At 35.9% G+C, this 19,585-nt stretch overlaps 1 protein-coding gene across 1 annotated transcript in view; it reads right to left on the bottom strand.

The window, feature by feature from the left end:
- The window catches only part of MACROD2 (mono-ADP ribosylhydrolase 2), a 1,942,726-nt gene that overhangs the window by 1,045,390 nt on the left and 877,751 nt on the right, over positions 1-19,585 (bottom strand). The window lies entirely within an intron of this gene.

Here is a 19,585-nt window from a genome sequence, read left to right as displayed (position 1 = left end):
AATTATTTTTTAAACCAAATATCATGTAGAAGTAGAGGAAGTAAATGACCTTCTATTTTTTATAGATAAATTCTTATAAAAATGAAATTTCTATAACTGTCAAATTTCCAGTTAGCCTGAAACTCTTCAAATACTGAAATGCGTGAATGAACCCCTAATTGGTTTTCTATTGTTTGTTAGGATAATCACATGTAGGAAAACATTTCGTCAAAGCAAAGTCTTCCTTCATTTGGACGGTGCTTTTATTTCCCTTATCCCCAGAGTTCTTACAGAACTCTTTATCCAGCTTGCTCACTGTAAGCTCAGGTTCTCTGGCCACCCTGACCCGGAGTTCCCTTCTCAGTTTTGAATTTTGCAAACACATATTACTACCACACACTAAACATTCTGAGGGATACTCTTTGACACGAGCTGCGAGCAGTTTGCTTTCCTACTGCTTAACAGAACAATCTTGAATAGCATGTTCCTTCATGATGCACTCCTCAAGTCTGTAGCAGGAATGAAACACTCCAATTGAGATCAGTTATAACAGCAAATTCCCGGCATGTTTCCACTAAGTAAGGGAACTGAAAATACAACAGCTCTCCGTGTTTCAGCAACAAAGAGTGAGTGCTTCAGAGCTGAAGCGAGGATACCCAGAAGAGCTGGGCTTGGGGAATTTCTTTTCAGAAACATTTCTTATGTGAGGAAGGCTGCAAATTGCTTAGAGTATGAGGTATTTGCAGCCAGACAAAAGGAAATGATTCTAGTACCACTTAACAGCTGCTTGCAACTATGGCCCAAGGAGGCCTGGGAGCAAACTGTACTTAAGTCTTGGCCGCTGGCTGATTCTTCCCCAACATGGCCCATGACACAGACTCTGAAGTGTCCTATCAGGGTTGAATATGACAAGATTATAGTACATATATTGCAAATAAATATGAAGAAACATTATGAATTAAAGAGTATAAACAAGGGGCAGGGGCAGATGGAAAAGTACATGGAGGGATAGTCTTGCATGTGGAATTTTTTATAGAAAAGAAGTTAAAAATAACACATAACTAGGAATAGTGGAAACTTGGTAGGTATAAACTATGGTCTACACATGGTATTTCTTTAAGCATTGTAATAACCATAGCAACTACCAGGGAGGAAAACTTTTTCCTCAATCAAATTGACATAAAAATCAAATTGACATAAAACAGATTAACAGGAGAAAAAAAATAATTTCATATGTACAGGAGCTCAAAAAACATATGAAACTCAAAGTGGGCAAAGAAACAAACTTTTATACATTTTAGACAAACAAAAAATTATGAAGAATTGACAAGACAAAGATATTTGGGTTTGGGGTAGTAAGGTACTAAAAACGTAACAAGGGTTTTTTATTCAGCCTTCTTAGCCCTGAATTCCTTTTCTCCAGTAATAAGGATGTTTCCACCTCCTGGTAGGGGTACCTTTCACATGGGAGATTTATTTCCTGCTTTTAGGGGACAAAGGAGGGTCCTTTTTGCACTTGTGCTTCTTAAGTAACTTTAATTGAAAATAATCAATATGCCAGAGAGGCACATTTGAGGGCAGTCTGCCCTGAGCCCCATCATAACTAAAAGCCTGATGGTTTCAGGATTAAGACAAACATGGCAAGTGAGGAATACCAAGAAAAAAATAAAATTACTTTATAGTTTGCAAATAATTTCTAGATTAATCTCTTGGATTAAACATGGATCATTCTCATATAATGCATGATACATTTATGTGCATGCACACATGCATATATATTCAAACACAGACATCCCATCCTCCCCCAAAAGACACACCACATACTTATCTTTACTCTCATAGCCAGCACAACCCTGCAACGTTCACTTTCATCTTTGTTCCCTAACTCAACTGGGCTCTCATGCTGCTGATTAGCTGTAGGCACTTCATGTGCTGGAGCCAACAGCAAGGCTCAAGCCATCTGAGGAGCTGGAATATGTCTCCTGCACGTTTGCTCACCTGGGGGCACAGATGGAGCCCCTGCCACGACAGGTCTCTTTCACAGATAACGGAGTATAGGGTGAAAGGAAAGCAAACCTGAATTTATAAGCTTGTAAACAACTACTCAATTCGATACAGTCTTTCCTTGTCTTGCATTATTTCTCCTTTCACCCAGCACTAGCTTTTAAAGACGTCATTGTCTTTCTTGCTTTCTGGCCTTCACATATGTCCTGCTTCCCTGCTTGTCCAGTAGTCACAATTTAGCTTTAAGGTTATAGCCTCCAACATTACAAAGTTCAGAATTCATTTCTTCCCTATCGGTCTCCCTCTGCATTGGCATCTCAGGGTGGGAAATGATAGAAGATTCCCTTGAAGACTGGTTGGCATGCCCCAGCAGGAAACTTGGCAAAGCCTTCTTAGTAATGGCTTTTGAAGGCCATTTAGCTCTGACCACATAAAGTATCCCTTTGTGTCATACATTGGTTAGAATTGTTTAAATATTTACATGTAATGAATTTAGTAATCTATTACCCCATTTGTTATATGACATAGTCGCTAAGTATTGGGTTTGCTGTATTTGAAGTTTTTGAATTATATTTTGAAAATGTAGGTTTTAAGTACGGGAGAAATTGGTTATTGAGGTGATAGGAGTGATAATAACCTAATAGAAGACAATGAGTCAACATTAGAGACAGCAACAGCAGAAAGCTGCTGTCCTCCCTCCTCAAGGCTGAGGGACAGATGGAGGAATTATCAAGTTACCAGAGCCAAAGGCAAGAGATGGGATCATAACTGCCTCCTAATTTATCTTCCTATTGCACATTGTGGGTTACTGGAATAACCCAAGAATTTCAGGGACAAATATTGTGCACAAAATAGCATGTTATTTAATTCATATAATGTACTTAGAATATAATTTGACATGTTATTCTTTCTCTTCTGACATATTATTCTTATTAGCTGTTCAAAGTTTCTGGTTCCGTTTGATCTGACCTATAATTCTCCTTGTTCAGCAATCTAGAGCTATGGATAGTTACACCAAAGAGGAAGAAAAAAAAAAGTCAACTGGCAAAGGAGAAAACGTCCCGTGAGTAGTTAAATCCAGAGATGGTGTTTAAATTTTAAAACCATACTAGGGAATTACCTATAGAACGTGCTACAGGGTTTACCTGTAGAACCTGCTGGGATGGACCCTGATTCAGTGGGCCTGGGGTAAAGTTCAGACCCAGACACACCAATTTGTTGTAGACGATCTGAAGACCTCATTTCATGAAGTACATTGCAACTAGAACTGAGGAAGAAATGATCTTCCCTGAATCCTGACCTGTACTTTTTTTTTAAAATAAATGAAATAGAGTTGAAGAGAAGTAAAAGTATCAGAGGACATCACACATGTTTTTTTTTTTTCATGAAACTTTAAATTCCAATTACATATGAATGTGTGTACTGGGTGGATGTAATGAATTTCTTCTGATGTATTGTAGACAAAAAGTTGAAAACTCTTTGTTCTAGGGAACTCCTAGCACTCACATCAAGTGACATGTACTCACAAGACATTCTAAACTCTGAAGTCACCTAACAAGCTTAGGATTTAAAAAAGGGTAAGGAGGAGGAAGGGAGGAAAGGCTAGTGGGATATCAACTGGTATAAAGAATGGAGTTATCAGGATATAAAGAAAGAGCATTCAGTGGGCTGTAACCAAAGTCTGACCCATAATTAGAGTGACACGCATGTGAAATGCGTAATGAATGGATCGGGGACCATAGAACTCTGACAAATGGTAGAGGAAACCTAAATTTAAAAGGGGCTTTACGTTCTAACCAGCTATTATTACTAGTCTCTCCTTGGTCTTTCAATAAATTTCCTTTCTGCTAGAATCCTTCATGCTTCCTCAAAGCTTGATGGTGATTTTTTTTTTTTCTTTATTTACTTTGGAAAGGCAGGGGAAAATTGTTTCAGTATGTTCTTTAAATTAGTTTCCTTGAAGTGTTTTCCTTGCACACATTAATTACAGCTCCCTCGAGGGGCTGAAGTACCATATAATACACTGTAATTCTGCTCCCCAATCTCCCTTCTCCAATTCAAGTTGCCAATTTTCCCTACAATCTGGGCTCTATATTAATATGAAAGCAAGAAGTACCTGGCCGAGATTTTTTTAACTAAAAGAATAGAAGAGAAAATGTGATCATCCCTGCTTGAGTACACCAAACTTAAAATGAATAGTCTGTGGCCCATAAAATGAAGTAGCTAGATTAAATGACCTCCAAGGTATCCCCTTCTAACTCAAACACACTCCAAAGAGAGTTTCATTTAATAATCTCAAAGTACAGAGAAGAGATCGGTAGGACTTTGATGAGGCTAAGTGATTTTCATTAGCATGATCTGGTTAAAATTCCAGACACTCTCAAGAAAATAATACATATCCAAGACTCTACATTTGAGCTGTCACTCTATTAGATTCTCAGATATGGTAGTTAGTCCAAGAAAATGTAATTACTTTTTTATTCCTGAAGATAGCAGGTTTTCTAAAGTGACCACAATACAATATTATGTTGTATCCCCTAGCCACAAGTTACTGAGGAAAAAGATAAAACAAAAAACAAAAAATGTAGTTCTAAAACGAAGCTTTTCAAATTCCTCTCTTTTCAGATAGGGTTAAAAGCAATGGCAACTTTGAGAATCAGAGTAGCTCGTTCACAGGTAGAACTGGAGGTTTCTTAGGAAATGTTAGGGAAGATGTATAAGAAGAACTTCCAGGCCAAACTACTTATTATACAATTCCTGTGCATAGGAAATATAGCAGGTGTTGTATATGGGTTATCTCACTTCCTCTGCTTGTCCCTACGAAGTAGATGTGTTTATTCCCATTTTACAGATGGAGAAACTTCAGAGCTCGGTGTCAGCCAGTGTCAAAGTCCGATTTTTAATCCAAGTAATAATTTACTCAACCTCCAGCAGCTTGAACCAGAAGATAGGCCTGTTAGCTTTATGAACATCAAACATGTGACCTAACATCATCCAACAGATGGTTCCTTAAAATTTATCATCTTCTCCATTTTATTTAATTGGTCTTAATGCTCTGGGCAGATTCTCACTGTTAGAGAGAAATCCTTTTCTCTCAGTGGCTTAAGCATTCGCCCAGCTGGTCCCAAAAGGAAACAATAGTTAAGAGTTAAGGCTGAAATTCCTGAGGCACACGGGCCCCACCAAACCTCCCACAGACACCTTCGGCTCTTCTTAATGTTTGCCCTTTTGCGGATGAGGTCCCGTTCCCTTACGGCATCAAAATCCACGGCTTCTAAATAATATGTATCTTTCTATACACCTCTCATCCAGAATATTAAAACATACTTTTATGTTTTTTGGGTGGTTCAGTGGTTAAGCCTCTGCCCTCCACTCAGGTCCTGATCTCAGAGTTCTGGGACGGAGCCCCACATCAGGCTTTCTGCTCAGCAGGGAGCCTGCTTCCCCCTCTCTCAGCCTGCCTCTCTGCCTACTTATGATCTCTCTCTGTCCAATAAATAAAATAAAATCTTTAAAAAAAAAATCTTCAACATTAATTTCGCTTTGATGTGCTAACCCAAAACCTACAGGCACTACAAATTCATCATCCCCACTGAATTCCCCACTCTTCCTCACGAAGCTGCACTTAGGTCTGAAATCACTTTTGCAGTAAATGACACCACCATTCACCCACTTGACTCTTGCAGAGTTTTTCTCAATAGGCAGATTGACACATACAATGCAGGAGGCAAATTAAAAACAAATATTTGCTGCCATCTGACTGCAGACCTTCATCTCTTGGCCGAAACATTGCAATAAATCCCTAAATTCCCTAATAGGAGTCTCATCTATTCCAGCACATTCTCCACATTCCTGCAAGTGTTCCCTCTCTGAAGATACACTTTTGATCATGCTGTTCTCCTGCTCAATGACTTAAAATGGTTTCTAGGGAACTTAAACAGTGGCTTGTAGTGTGGGTTCCAAGTTCATAGATATACTTATATGGAAAAGTGACTATGTGTGCATGGTTTTCTTGGGAGAACTCTTGGAGCTTTCTTTCAGCAGATTCCTAGAGGGGACTGTGCTCCCAAAATAATGACCAAAACGCAAAACAAAAGCAGAACAATAAACCATTGGAAATCAACAGTCAAGATCTAATCCCCACCTTTTTTTCTTTCAGATAGACAAAACCATTTGTCATTTAGCCCCTGCCAATCTCTCCCATTTCTCGCTACATATAACCTCAGACCCATGTTCATGTCATACTTAATTTTGTACTATCTCCCTTCTTTGTCTTTGTTCTCTATACTTTGTGCTTCTGTTATTCTTTTTCCACTTTCTGATCCAGCAAAGTGAAGACCTAGTTTGAGAATCAACTTCTCAATGACACCTCCACACCCCCTATACTCCCGAGCAACTGAAACTGATCACTCCTTTCTGGACCATGTATTTAGCTCCATTCTAGCACTTACCACATTATATACAACTATGTATTTATGTGTTAGCCTCCTTTTCTATAGACTTTGCAGCGGCAGAAACAGAACCTTAATCTATTTCTTCCCCACAGCACTCTAAAAGTGTTCACTGAATTAATTAGCAAATACTGCAGCCTATGATAAGACATCGGGGCTAAAGACTTCGCAGAACAGTCTGAATTAAAAGAGCAGTTTTAAGTCTTAAGAAGACTTATGAAAGAAGTATAACATACTTGGAGACAATATGAGAAAATATGCTGAGCTTTGTGTGTGTGTGTGTGTTTAGTATTATAGGTATGGATGTTAGTTTTAAAGAGAATTATTGAATGATATTTTCGCATACTATATATTTATTTATTCTCAATGAAAAAAATAATAAAATTTGAAAACAGATAATTTCAAATAATAATAATAGTAGACTGTCTGATATCTCTGCAAAATTCTATTCACCAAAAGAGAACTAAGATATTAGGAAATGATACATAAAAACCAGGTCATTGCTACTGCTGACTTGACCAAAATGTAGGCATAACTATCTTTACAACTCTAAAAAGGAAAAAGGGGGAATTGCCCCAAACCCCAACTATACTGTAGATATGGTGATAAACAATATTTTATTCTTTATAAAGGCATTACTTTCACCAGTAATTCTTACCTATTTCTCTTTGATAATATTTTCACTTCCATTCTTTCAGAACCATAGAAGTACCAGGTGAGAAACACATGCACATACACACACACACCAAAAAACCAGGAGAAAAACAATATGGGGAAAGTGAAATAAAGGGAAGAGGAAGTGAGGTGAGGATTGGAAGAGGCCCAAGGAAGGATTCAGAGACACAGCCAATGGAGTGAGTCAGAAGCTGGGCATCTGGCAGGCAGGATGCTTCTATGAATAAATGAACTGTATCTCATGTCCCCATCACAAGGGATAAAAGGGAGACCAGCAGAGATCAAAATCCAGAGTCTGAGTGTTATGACAATTGTATGGGGGTAGAGTCCAGGTAAACATCACTGGGGTAAGTCCAACAAACAGAATAAGGATGTCACAATAGTTGTAGAACAATAGTGACTCTAGAGGATGTAATATTCAGGGAAGTCTCCTAGAGTGTCAGGGTAAGGGAGAATCCTCGTTCCACTCATTTGCTGTCTAGGGGAGAAAAATGGATCGTGGAAAGGTCAAGTAAAATATTCAAGGTCATAGAAGTCATTTTGCTGCTCAAAACTCTTCTCCTTTCTCACCTTTGATCTTCTCATTCTTTGCTTACAGAATAAAGTCCAATTCTTTAGAATGGCGGTGACACCTTGACTATCCAATCTGACCTCACAATACTCTTCTCTGCTATTTCTCAATTTTACCTGAATATGTCCTGTGCTTTTTCCTGCCTCTCTTCATCTTTCTCAATGGAATGTTCGTGTTCTTCTTTCTGAATGGAATGCCCCTCTTCCCCCTATCTACTTCTTGAAATTCTGGTTTCAAGAGCCTTGGAGTTTTAAATGTCCAAAACACTTTCTTGAATCCACTTCCTTCTAAGAAATGGTTTTCCTTATTTTAAAACTATATATCTCTCTTTGGTATTTCTCCTATACAAATGTCACCTTGTATTATGACTGTTAGAGTCCTCATAATCAGGTGGTAAAAGTTTGAACAGTGATAGAACTGTCTTAGAAATTTTTGTGCTCTGTGTTCATGGCTCAGAGCTTGTACGCATTGAGGGTCTAACAGTGTTTGCTTAAGGAATGAATAAATGAATGAACCTAGTCAATCTCAGAACCTAGCATATTTCCTATTTATTTTTGTGTTTACCTGCATTTATTTTTATATATGTTATGGGGGCTCTGGAGGGTATGTCAAACTTTTTAGGCCTAATTATGCATAATGTATACAACTGAACACTATGTGCCACATCCTATGCTAAATGTTTTATATATATAAACTCATTTTATCATTTACAATCACCCAGTCTGTTACTATTCCTACTGTATATGAAAAGTGAGCAAAGTTTAAGGAGATTGAAGAGTCTGCTTAAGGGTCATCCAGATATTAAATGACATTGACAAAATTTGAAAACAGATAATTTCAAAGTCCATTATACAGCAAACAAATTATGAATTTAGCTCTATTGTTGTGGAGTCCAATTCTACAGAATTTTCTTTAGTTGTATACACTGACACATAGTATATACTGTACACATCAGTACATACATGTTAATTTAAATTTGTATGCAGATATACACCTACAAATATGTTCTAATCATATCCTGAACATAATATTCTACTTAGGCACAGTCATTTGTCAGAGCAATGTCCCATTTTTAGTTCTCTCATAAAAATTATTTTATGAGAATAAATTCAGTGAATAATACCAATTATGTGATAAAATACATTCTGATGTTTCCTATTTTTATATGAATGAGTCACATAAACCACAGAGATTAGAACACAAGTAAAATATAGAAAGAAATCCATGATTAGCAAAATTTGACTCTATCCAAAACAATTGATGCCAGGTTACAAAATGCACACTGAATTTCATTCAAAAGCCAACTCTGCAACCCAATATAGTTAACATGCAGTGTTATATTAATTTCAAGTATGCAATAGAGTGATTCAATGATTCTATACATTACTCAGTGTTCATCATGGTAAGTGCACTCCTTAATCTCTATCCCCTATTTCACTCATCCGCCCACCCACTTTCCTTCTGATAACCAGCAGTTTGTTCTCTATAATTAAGAGTCTATTTCTTGGTTTGTCTCTCTTTCACTCTTTTTATTTTCTTTGTCATTTGTTTGTTTCTTAAATTCCACATGTGAGTGAAATCATATATTATTTGTCTTTCTCTAACTGTCTTAGTTCCCTCAGTATTATACTCTTTAGCTCCATCCATGTGGTTGCAAATGGCAAAATTTCATTCTTTCTATAGTTGAATAATATTATATGCACACCATACACTCTATCTATCTATCTATACGTAGATCTATACATACCACATCTTCTTTATCTTTTCATCTATCAAGGGACACTTGGGCTGCTTCCATAATTTGGCTATTGTACATAATGCTACAATGAACACATGGAGGCAGATATTCTTTCAAATTAACGTTTTTGCATTCTTTGGGTAAATACCTAGTAGTGTGATTACTGGATCATATAGTAGCTTTATTTTTTATTTTTTGAGGAAGCGCCATAACATACTGTTTTCCACAGTGCCAGCACCAGTTTGCATTCCTACCAACAACGAAGAGGATTCCTTTTTCTTCACATCCTCACCAACACTTATTGATTCTTGAGTTTTTTATTTTAGCCATTTTGACAGGTGTGAGGTGTTATCTCATTTAAGTTTTGATTGCATTTCCCTGAAGACAAATGACATTGAACATCTTTTTATGTGTCTGTTGGCTACCTGTATGTCTTTTTTGGAGAAATGTCTGTTCATGACTTCTGCCTATTTTTTAATTGGATTATTTGTTTTTTGTGTGTTGAGTTGTATAAGTCCTTTATATTTTGGATGCTAATATTTTATTGGATATGTCATTTGCAAATATCTTCTCCCATTCACTAGGCTGTGTTTTAGTTTTGTTGGTTGTTTCCTTCACTGTGCAGAAGCTTTTTATTTGATGTAGTTCCAATGGTTTATTTTTCCTTTTATTTCCCTTGCCTCAGGAGACATTTCTAGAAAAATGCTGTCACAGCCAATGTAAGAGAAATTATTGCCTGTGCTCTTTTAGGATTTTTATGGTTTCGGGTCTCACACTTAGGTCTTTAATCCACTTTGAGTTTACAACAGATACAAATTTTAGTATTATTCATTCTAGCTCTGTGAAAAATGTTCTTGGTATTTTGATAGGGATTGCATTAAATCTATAGACCGCTCTGGGTAATATAGACATTTTAACAGTATTTCTTTCTCTAATCCACTAGAATGGAATATCTTTCCATTTGTTTATATTGTTTTCTATTTCTTTCATTAATATTTTATAGTTTTCAGAGTTTAGGTCTTTCACCTCCTTGGTTAGGTTTATTCCTAGATACATCATTATTTGGGGTACAACTGTAAATTGGATTGCTTTCTTGATTCCTCCTTCTGTTGATTCATTATTATTATTAGTGTACAGAAATGCAAAGATTTCTGTATATTGATTCTGCATCCTGTGACCTTACTGAATTCATGTGTCAGTTCTAGTAGTTTTTTGGTGAAGTGCTTAGGGTTTTCTATATATAGTATGACTTTATCTGCAAAAAGTGAAAGTTTTGCTTTATCCTTAACAATTTGGAAGCCACTTACTCCTTTTTCTTATCCTATTGCTGTGGCTAGTACTTCTAGTACCATGTTGAATAAAAGTGGTAAGAGTGGAAATCCCTGTCTTGCTCCTGGTCTTAGGGGAAATATTATCAGCTTTTCACCATTAACTAAGATGTTAGCTATAGGTTTTTCATATATGGCCCTTATTATGTTGAGATATGTTCTCTCTGAACCTACTTTGTTGAGAGTTTTTATCATGAATGGATGTTGTATTTTGTCAATGCTTTTTCTTCAGCTATTGAAATGATCATATGGTTTTTATCCTTTCTCTTGTTAATATGATGCATCACATTGATTGATTTGTGATTACTGAATGACCTTTATATCCTGCGGATAAATTCCACTTGATCATGATGAATGAGTTTTTTAACATATTGTATTCAGTTTGCTAATATTTTGTTGAAGGTTTTTACATCTATGTTCATCAGAGATACTGACCTGTAGTTTTCTTTTTTTATAATATCTTTATCTAGTTTTGGTATCAGGGTAATGCAGGCCTCAAAGAACTTGGAAGTTTTCCTTCCCATTCTATTTTTTTGGAATAGTTTGAAAGAATAGCTATTAACTCTTCTGTAAATATTTGGTAGAATTCACTTATGAAACCATCTGGTCCTGGACTTTTGTTTGTTGGGAGTTTTTATATTACTGATTCAATTTCATTGCTGGTAATTTTTGTCTTCAAATTTTCCATTGATTCCTAATTCAATTTTGAGATTTTATATGTTTCTAGAAGTGCATCTATTTCTTCTACATTGTCCAACTTATTGGAATGTAAGTTTTCATAATATTCTCTTATAATCCTTTGTAATTCTGTGGTGTTGGTTGTTATTTTTTCTCTTTTGTTCCCAGTTTTGTTTATTTGAGTCTTCTTCCTCTCTCTTTTCCTCTCTCACTCTCTGTTTTATGAATCTAGCTAAAGATTTATCAATTTTGTTGATTTTCATAAAGTAGCAGCTCCTGGTTTCATTTTGTGCTCCACTGCTTTTTAGCTTCTAATTCATTTATTTCTGCTTTAAACTTTGTTATTTTCCTCATTCTACTGTTTTTGGGTTTTGTTTGTTCTTCTTTTACTAGCTCCTTTAGAGGTAAGGTTAGGTTGTTTATACGAGATTTTTCTTGCTTCTTGAGGTAGGCCTGTATTACTTCCTTTCCCTCTTAGAACCACTTACTTCCCTCTTAGAACCACTTTTGTTGTATCCCAAATATTTGGACCCTTGTGTTTTCATTTTTCATTTGTCTTCACATATACATATATTTTAAATTTCTTCTTTGATTTCTTAGTTGACCCACTCATTGTTTGGTCATATGTTATTTAACCTCCATGTACTTGTGGTCTTTCCAGATTTTTCTTGCGGTTGATTTCTAGTTTCATAGTGTTGTGGTCAGAAAAGACACATGGAATGACTTCAGTCTTTCTGAATTTCTTAAGACTCATTTTTGTGACCTAATATTTCATCTATTCTGGAGAACGCTCCATGTGCACTTAAAAAGAACGTGTATTCTGCTGTTTTAGAATGGAATGTTCTGATTATGTCTGTTACATCCATCTGGTCCAATGCGTCATTCAAAGCCACTGTTTCCTTGTTGATTTTCTGTTTGGATTATCTGTCCATTGATGTAAGTGGGGTGTTAAAGTTCCTTACTATTTTGTCTTATTTAAATGAATCTTATAGGAATCCTTCAGATGTCTCCTCTCTTACTTACAGTTCACGTCTTTTCCTGTGTGGGTTTTGCTGGCAGAAGAGTAAAAAAGTGACCTCTAATCTTACCCTATTTTATTCCTTCTGTTATTTTGTACATAGTGTCCTCTGTATTTACCTTTCATGTTTCTTTCTCCTCTGAAGCCTTTGAACTTCCATTTATGTATACTGTGTTTGATTTCCCTCATGTTGAGCTTGTGGTATTCCTTGCGTCCCTCCCAGCTTTTGCTCTCAAAGTTCAACTCTGTTTTTAAACAGGTTTAAAAGCACATTCTTCCCTTAAAGTCACTACTGTGGCCTTGTGGATGCAACACCCCTACTTTTTCAACCTTTTCCAGCATGTCCTAACCATGCTCCCTCTCCTGTCTTCTTATATGTTAGGTCTTTGGCCACCCTGACCACAAACTTACTCTCACTTCCCCCAGACTGACTTATAGGACTGATTTGACTTTGAGCTCTAGGGAAAAGGTCACTTTTTCGCTCCTGTGGTGTGGGAAGGACAAAGACTAGTCTTTTACAAGAATGCTATATGAAGACTATTTAAAAAGAATACTGAACATGGTTTCTCTGATGCCAACTCTTGCTCCACTTTGAAATATTTACCCTTTTGCATCAGCAAGACAAGGAACAAAGTGACTGACCTAATATCTGCTGCCCACTTGCCAGGTCTGACTTAAAGAATAAATGAAAGGTAAAATGGGGATCCTCTTTACTTAAAATTTAACTCACAGCCACAAATTTCAAAAATTAAAACAAACAAATATGCACAATTATAGCTGCTTTAGGAAAATTTGATTTTAAAAAATCTATTCCTGAAACAACTAGAAGTTAATATTTTATGTGGCAAATGCATATTTCTTTTTTACATGAAAGGGCCTTCAATTTTTCTGTTGAATTAGAAGCTTTTAGCACATGTAAAATGTTAGTTATTTCAAGTAGTATAGTCGGTTTTAAAACAATCCTTTCAAGAACATATTTACCTACTATTGACTGTTTAGAATGAGTTTCAGTGTATAAATTTTATACCAGTTTTGTGTGAGAGTTTCAACATATGCTTGAAAATTACATTTTCTATTTCCTATTACATTTCTGAGAGGACCTTTTCCACTTTCTGCAACAATCAAATGAAGCAAAAGGCAATGAAAACTGATAGACACACAATATATAGTAATAAATATAATAATAAATAAATAATAATAAAAAATAAATAAATAGTAATAAAGAACTTTAAGTTTTCAAGATAGTCATTCCCCTGTCTCAAGGCAAATGAGGCTAGAGAAACTATTGCAAGTGTATATTCTGGTTTTCTTTTTGGTATCCTTATTTTAAGTCACCTAAACTTGTCATGATATTGATTTTCTTTGGCTGATTTGAGATTAAAAAAAAAAAAAGAAGAACACAAAGGACATTTTAAATACACTACCTATTATAATCTATAAGTTCTTATGACCAAACTCATGCATTTAGATAATTTCCAATACTTGAACTATACAGCATTTGAAAAAAAAAATTCAGGAAATTGCAAATAAGAAGTTATAACCTAATAGAATGTATCATAAAACTTGTTCAAGGACTTCACACCAATTTGTGTTGTTGTTATTATTGTTGTATTAACTGCAACAAGTTGGGATAGTACCTGCTTTTAAGACTATTTTGTTGGTTTGTTTTTAATTTTGTTTCATTGATATGAACTAGAATATATAAGGGAAAGACAAAAAAAAAAAAAGTCACCAAGTGTCCTTTTTACCAGTTCACGGGAAAGTAAAAACAACTGGTCTGCACTGATGGATTACAGGAGTTCTGTATTTATAGCTATTCTGTATTTATAGCTTTTCATTTACAAAGAATATTTCTTTTTTTTAACAAAATTGAAACACTTAATCTAATACTGAATAGTAATTTAAGCATTTTGTAAATGCAGTAGCATTTAATACACCTAATAATAAGCAAAAATTAAAACATTTTTACATCAAATAATCCTACCTTCCATCAGAGCCCTTAGAAAGAAAGTTGAAAGGATACGATAAAAATATTTGAATCTAAATGTTCTTGTTGTTAAAGATGTTTTTGACTATATCCATATATACAGTAAAATGTTTTCTTGCAGGAGATCTAAAGTATTCATTTAAATAAAGTTTCCATTAAATCTGCCTTCAGGTTATTATACTTGTATTTCACTGATAATTATTGCAACATTGAAAAAAATCAGAATTGGTTTAAATTTTCTAGTACTTCCGAGCATATCCACCAAGAAGATCTGAAAGAAACTAGAAAAGAAGAGCAAAATAAATCCAAAGCAAACAAGATAAAAGAAACAACAGAGATTTTAGCAGAACTAAATGAAACAAAGAATAGAATAACAAGAGAGAAAACAACAGAACCAAAAGTGGGTTATTCGAAAAGATATTTTTTAAATGACAAACTTCTAGCAGGCACCTAGTAATTCCTTGATTTTCCTCAAACAAATCATTCTGCCAGTTTCAGCCATAGAATTAAGATGTATGTCTATAATCTTCAATGGTCATCCAAGTTATATATGCTTGGTATGCCTACTTATATATTCTTTGGTTAAAAAAAACACTTAATGCCACAAAGGACTCGCTATTCCAAAAAAATCACATTGAAGAGGCAGCTATTTAAGTAGTTATTATAGGTTGAATTGTGTCCCCAAAGTAGTATGTTGGAATCCTAAACTTACAGAGGTAATCAAATTATAAGAAAAGTCATTAGGATGAGTCCTAATCCAGTATGACTGATGTTCTTATAAAAGAGAGATTTGGACACAGATGTGCAGCCAGAACACCATATAGGAACACCATGTGAAGATGAGAACAATGATCGGGTTATGCTTCCACAAGTCAAGAAACGCCAAGTTGCCAGAAACTTAAGAAGAGAGATATGAACTATTCTTCAGCAGAGCCCTTGGAAGAAACAAACCTTGCCAAAAGTTTAATCTCAGACTTCTAGCCTCCAGAAGTGTGAAACTATAAATTGCTATTGTTTAGCTACTTAGTTTGTAGTACTTTGTTGTGGCAGCCCTAGCAAACTAATACAGAAATCCTCAGAAAATATTTAGTCATTGTGAAAATCGTGGTAAAATAAGCAGAAGGAAATGATGCTGATTTAAACATATGGATTGAGACATAAGGGAAATATCTGCCTTCTCTTAAACTTGGAAATATCAGACATGTGTGCACAAAAGGAAGGTTGGTATGCATGCTGAAAACAGCAATTGTGCCTATGATATAGTAGGAAAAGTCCTGGGATAAAAAAGTTACATCCATAACAAAGTGTTGGGGTTAGGGATATTACAATAGTATTTTTTACTTCACATGTTTATGGTTATCAAAAAGAAAGAGAGGGGCATCTGGGTTGCTCAGTTGGTTGACTGTTGGACTCTTGGTTTTGGCTCAGGTCATGATCTCCAAGTTGTGAGATAGAGCCCTGCACGGTCTTCACTCAGCAGGAGTCTGCTTGAGATTCTACCCTTTTCCCTCTCCTTTTGTCCCTCCCCCTGCTTGCACATGTGCCCTCTCTTTCCCTCAAAAAAAGAAATAAAATCTTAAAAAAAGAAAGAGAGAGAAATAAACTAGAAAAAAAAGGTCATGATTCAAGAGAGAATTTTTGCTGGCATGCTCCTCTGCTGGCTCCTGTCTGCTCTTGTTCTCCAGACATCCAGCAACAGAACTCCCTGCCTAACTGAGAGAGATCTTCCACTGCCCAGGCTCTGGTGGGAGGAAGGATTCAATTCTCATTAAGAAGCTAAAGGGCCAGACAACCAGAGAATTGGCATGTGGCATAAACTCAGCGAATCAAAGACTCCCACTTAGGACTTTGAAGCTCTGGATGATGGTGGAAAGATGCAAGGACAGCTAAAAAAATTCTTTAGCAGTATGGAAATCCCAGTGTAGCCAAAAGCATGGGCTCATTGGAGGTAGAGCCAGCAGTTCTGTGCCCTATAAGACCATGACTATGGCTTGAAGTAGGCTGTGGGTCTTACTACCCTGTTGGAGAACCCAGATTCCACTTGGTTCTCCTGTATTTCTGCCCAGTCAGTGAACACCTTTCCACATTCTTCATTTAAATTAGCCAGAGGCAATTTCTATAGCTTGGAAAGAAGCCCTATATGAAGTTAACTATATAAATTCCATGTGCTGAAGCTAAACTCTAGTCCTACTTTCTGTAAGTAGAGATCATTTTTATTTTGATGTCATTATTTATATCTGAACCTCTAATTGGGGATCATTAAAAATATATTCATAGGAACATGTTCTCGAGGTAAAATTGACCAGAAAAGCACACTACTAAAGACCTGATGGATAGAGATTTTTCTTTAATTTTGTTAAAAAAAAAAAAAAAGTATCATGATGTGAACCTAAGAATCTAATAAGACTGTAATTACCCCCTTAAAATTCAATTTTGTTAGATGCCCACCTTCAAAAGGAAAGCAACACAATCTGACTGTGATTGAAACCTGTCTGCAGTCGGCCCATAAAAAGGCATCTGCCTCACATATCCTTGTTAATCTTGTTAAGTAAGGGAAAAAAAAAATCTCATAATCAGTTTTTGCACTCTCAGGCCTTCCAATTCTCAAAGTAATACACCAAACAATTCAAGAAGAGAATATAAACCAGGACTCTGTGGTCAGGCTCTTGTAATGCCATACAGGTAGAGACCTCATCATGGTAGCATAGGGTCAAAAAAATCTCATTAGGCCATCTGTCTTGCAATATAAACCCAAGCCAAATGCCTATCTGTTGCCCCCTTTTATTTATTTATTTTTAAGCTAACAAGGAACTAGCTACACAATTATAATTACCTGGTCACCTAGCTGAATCAATGCGACAGAGTTTTTGCAAAGTGATTAAAAACATTGTTTATCTTGGACTAGTACAAGGTAGAATTCATCAAGTGAACTGGCATTTTGCCTGCTGCCATATGCCATCTGTCATTTTCTTTAATGAAGTTTGCATCAATTTACAGGATGCACCAAATGCCACATAACTGGTAGAATCACTTTGCGCAAGCAGATCAATGTTTGATGTCGCTTTTTCTGTGGGAACTTGTCACTCCAAACCACGTAAGGAAAGCTTTCTGAGGGTCTGGTCCCTCAGGTAATGAGAATATCAGAATAAGTTTCTCAGAAGCAAAATATTGAAGAGAAAGGTCTGAGTTCATGAACTGGGGCAAACAAATAAAGAAACGGGAGAAATCCATGAACATTTCAGAACTCTAACTATGCTGCTAACCACAGCAGATTTAGAACTTTTTGAATATTTTTCTTGAAGAAGAATTCTATATTCATAAAATGAAAAAAGGTAATGATGTCACTAACTTAATTCAAAACAAATACTCCTTTTAAAAAGATTAATAGCAAACATGTCCTTTCTAAATGGTATTGGTCTAATTGACTTAACTCATTTTCAATTTCTTGTATTAAAGAGAAAGATATAAGGTGAATAGTGAGATCCAAGCTTAAATTTACTTGGAAGTAAACTAGTATTTTAAAATACTCGAAAACTCTCTTCTTTATCTACCAAGGTTTTTACCCTAAATTTTCTGACCCTTGTTTAAAAAAATAACACATGAAATATTTCAAGCAGAATAGAACTTAACCTAAAGCAAAAAGGTAATCACTACCTATATTTGACAGATAGTAACATTTTTCCTATTTTCTTAAGATTTTTCTTTAAACATTGATGATTCTGGTAAAATCCCCTTCCCCACCTCTTCTTTTCCAGAGGTAAAGACAACCCATAAATCAGTGTGCATTAGTTACATACAGGTTCCCATATTTATATTCAATTCCATGACCCCCTCCTTGTCCCTAGTGCACAGAAGCAATCTGCAGCTATATATTCTTTCCTCTACTCATTGCTATAGATGTTTATTCTCAGCGCATGACACTTGCATGAAAATTTGGGTGAGTGGACAGTAAACTTCTCCCCACCTCCTACACTTGTATTCTCAAGTGGACATACCCATACACTACCAGAATTCTTATCCCCCAATCCAGAACTACACAGCAAGACTGAGGAGGCTGTGGCAATTTCTCAGTAAGACAATGACAAATTCATCAATCAACTCTCCTTTTCATGAATGATTTCTCTATAGCATGCAATGCTGTTTGATAGCATTTTATGCACAGGAGAACTTCTTTCAAAGTTGGAGGCAATCTTTTCAACTCTTGCTACTGCCTTATCAACTAAGTTTATTTGATATCCTAAACTCTTTGTTATCATTTCAACAATCTTCACAGCATCTTCACCAGGAGCCGATTCCATCTCAAGTAACCACTTTCTTTTCTCATTCAACTCTTTGTTCAAAGGTTATCATGAGAATGTAGCAATTCAGCCACATTTCAGGTTCCACTTCTAATTCTTGCTATTTCCACTACACCTGCTAATACTTCTTCCACTTTAGTCTTAAACCCCTCAAAGTCATCCATGAGGGTTGAATCAATTCCTTCTAAACTCCTGTTCATACTGATATTTTGACTTCTTCCCATGAATCACAGATGTTCTTAATGCCTTCTAGGATGGTAAATCCTTTACAGAACGTTTTCAGCTTATTTTGCTCAGGTCCATCAGAGGAATCCTTATCTATGGCAGCTATAACCTTATGAAATTTATTTCTTAAATAATAAGAGTTGAAAGATGAAATTACTCCTTGATCCTTGGGCTGTAGAATGGATGCTGTATTATTAGCAGGCAAGGATACAATATTAATCTCATTGTACATGCCCATCAGAGCTCTTGGGGGACCAGGTACATAGTCAATGAGTAGTCATATTTTGAGGGAAATCTTTTTTTCTTGAGCAGTAGGTCTCAGTAGTGTGCTTCAAATATTCGGTAAACTATATTGTAAATAGATGTGCTGTCACTCAGGCTTTGTTTGTCCATTTAGAGAGCACAGGCAGAGTAGATATACCATCATTTTTAAGGGCCCTAGGGTTTTCAGAATGGTAAATGAGCATTTGCTTCAACTTCAAGTCACAGCTGCATTGGCCCCTAAACAATAATAAGTGAGTCTGCCTTTTGAAGTTTTGAAGTCAGGCATTGACTTCTCCTTTCCAGCTATGAAAATCCTGGCATCTTTTTCCAATAGAAGGCCATTTCATCTACAGTGAAAATCTGTTGTTT

This window comes from Mustela putorius, unplaced genomic scaffold (genome assembly GCF_011764305.1).
Source record: "Mustela putorius furo isolate JIRA1106 unplaced genomic scaffold, ASM1176430v1.1 tig00000253_pilon_pilon_pilon, whole genome shotgun sequence".
Classification (NCBI taxonomy): Eukaryota; Metazoa; Chordata; class Mammalia; order Carnivora; family Mustelidae; genus Mustela; species Mustela putorius.
This window is presented reverse-complemented; position numbering and strand designations above follow the sequence as displayed.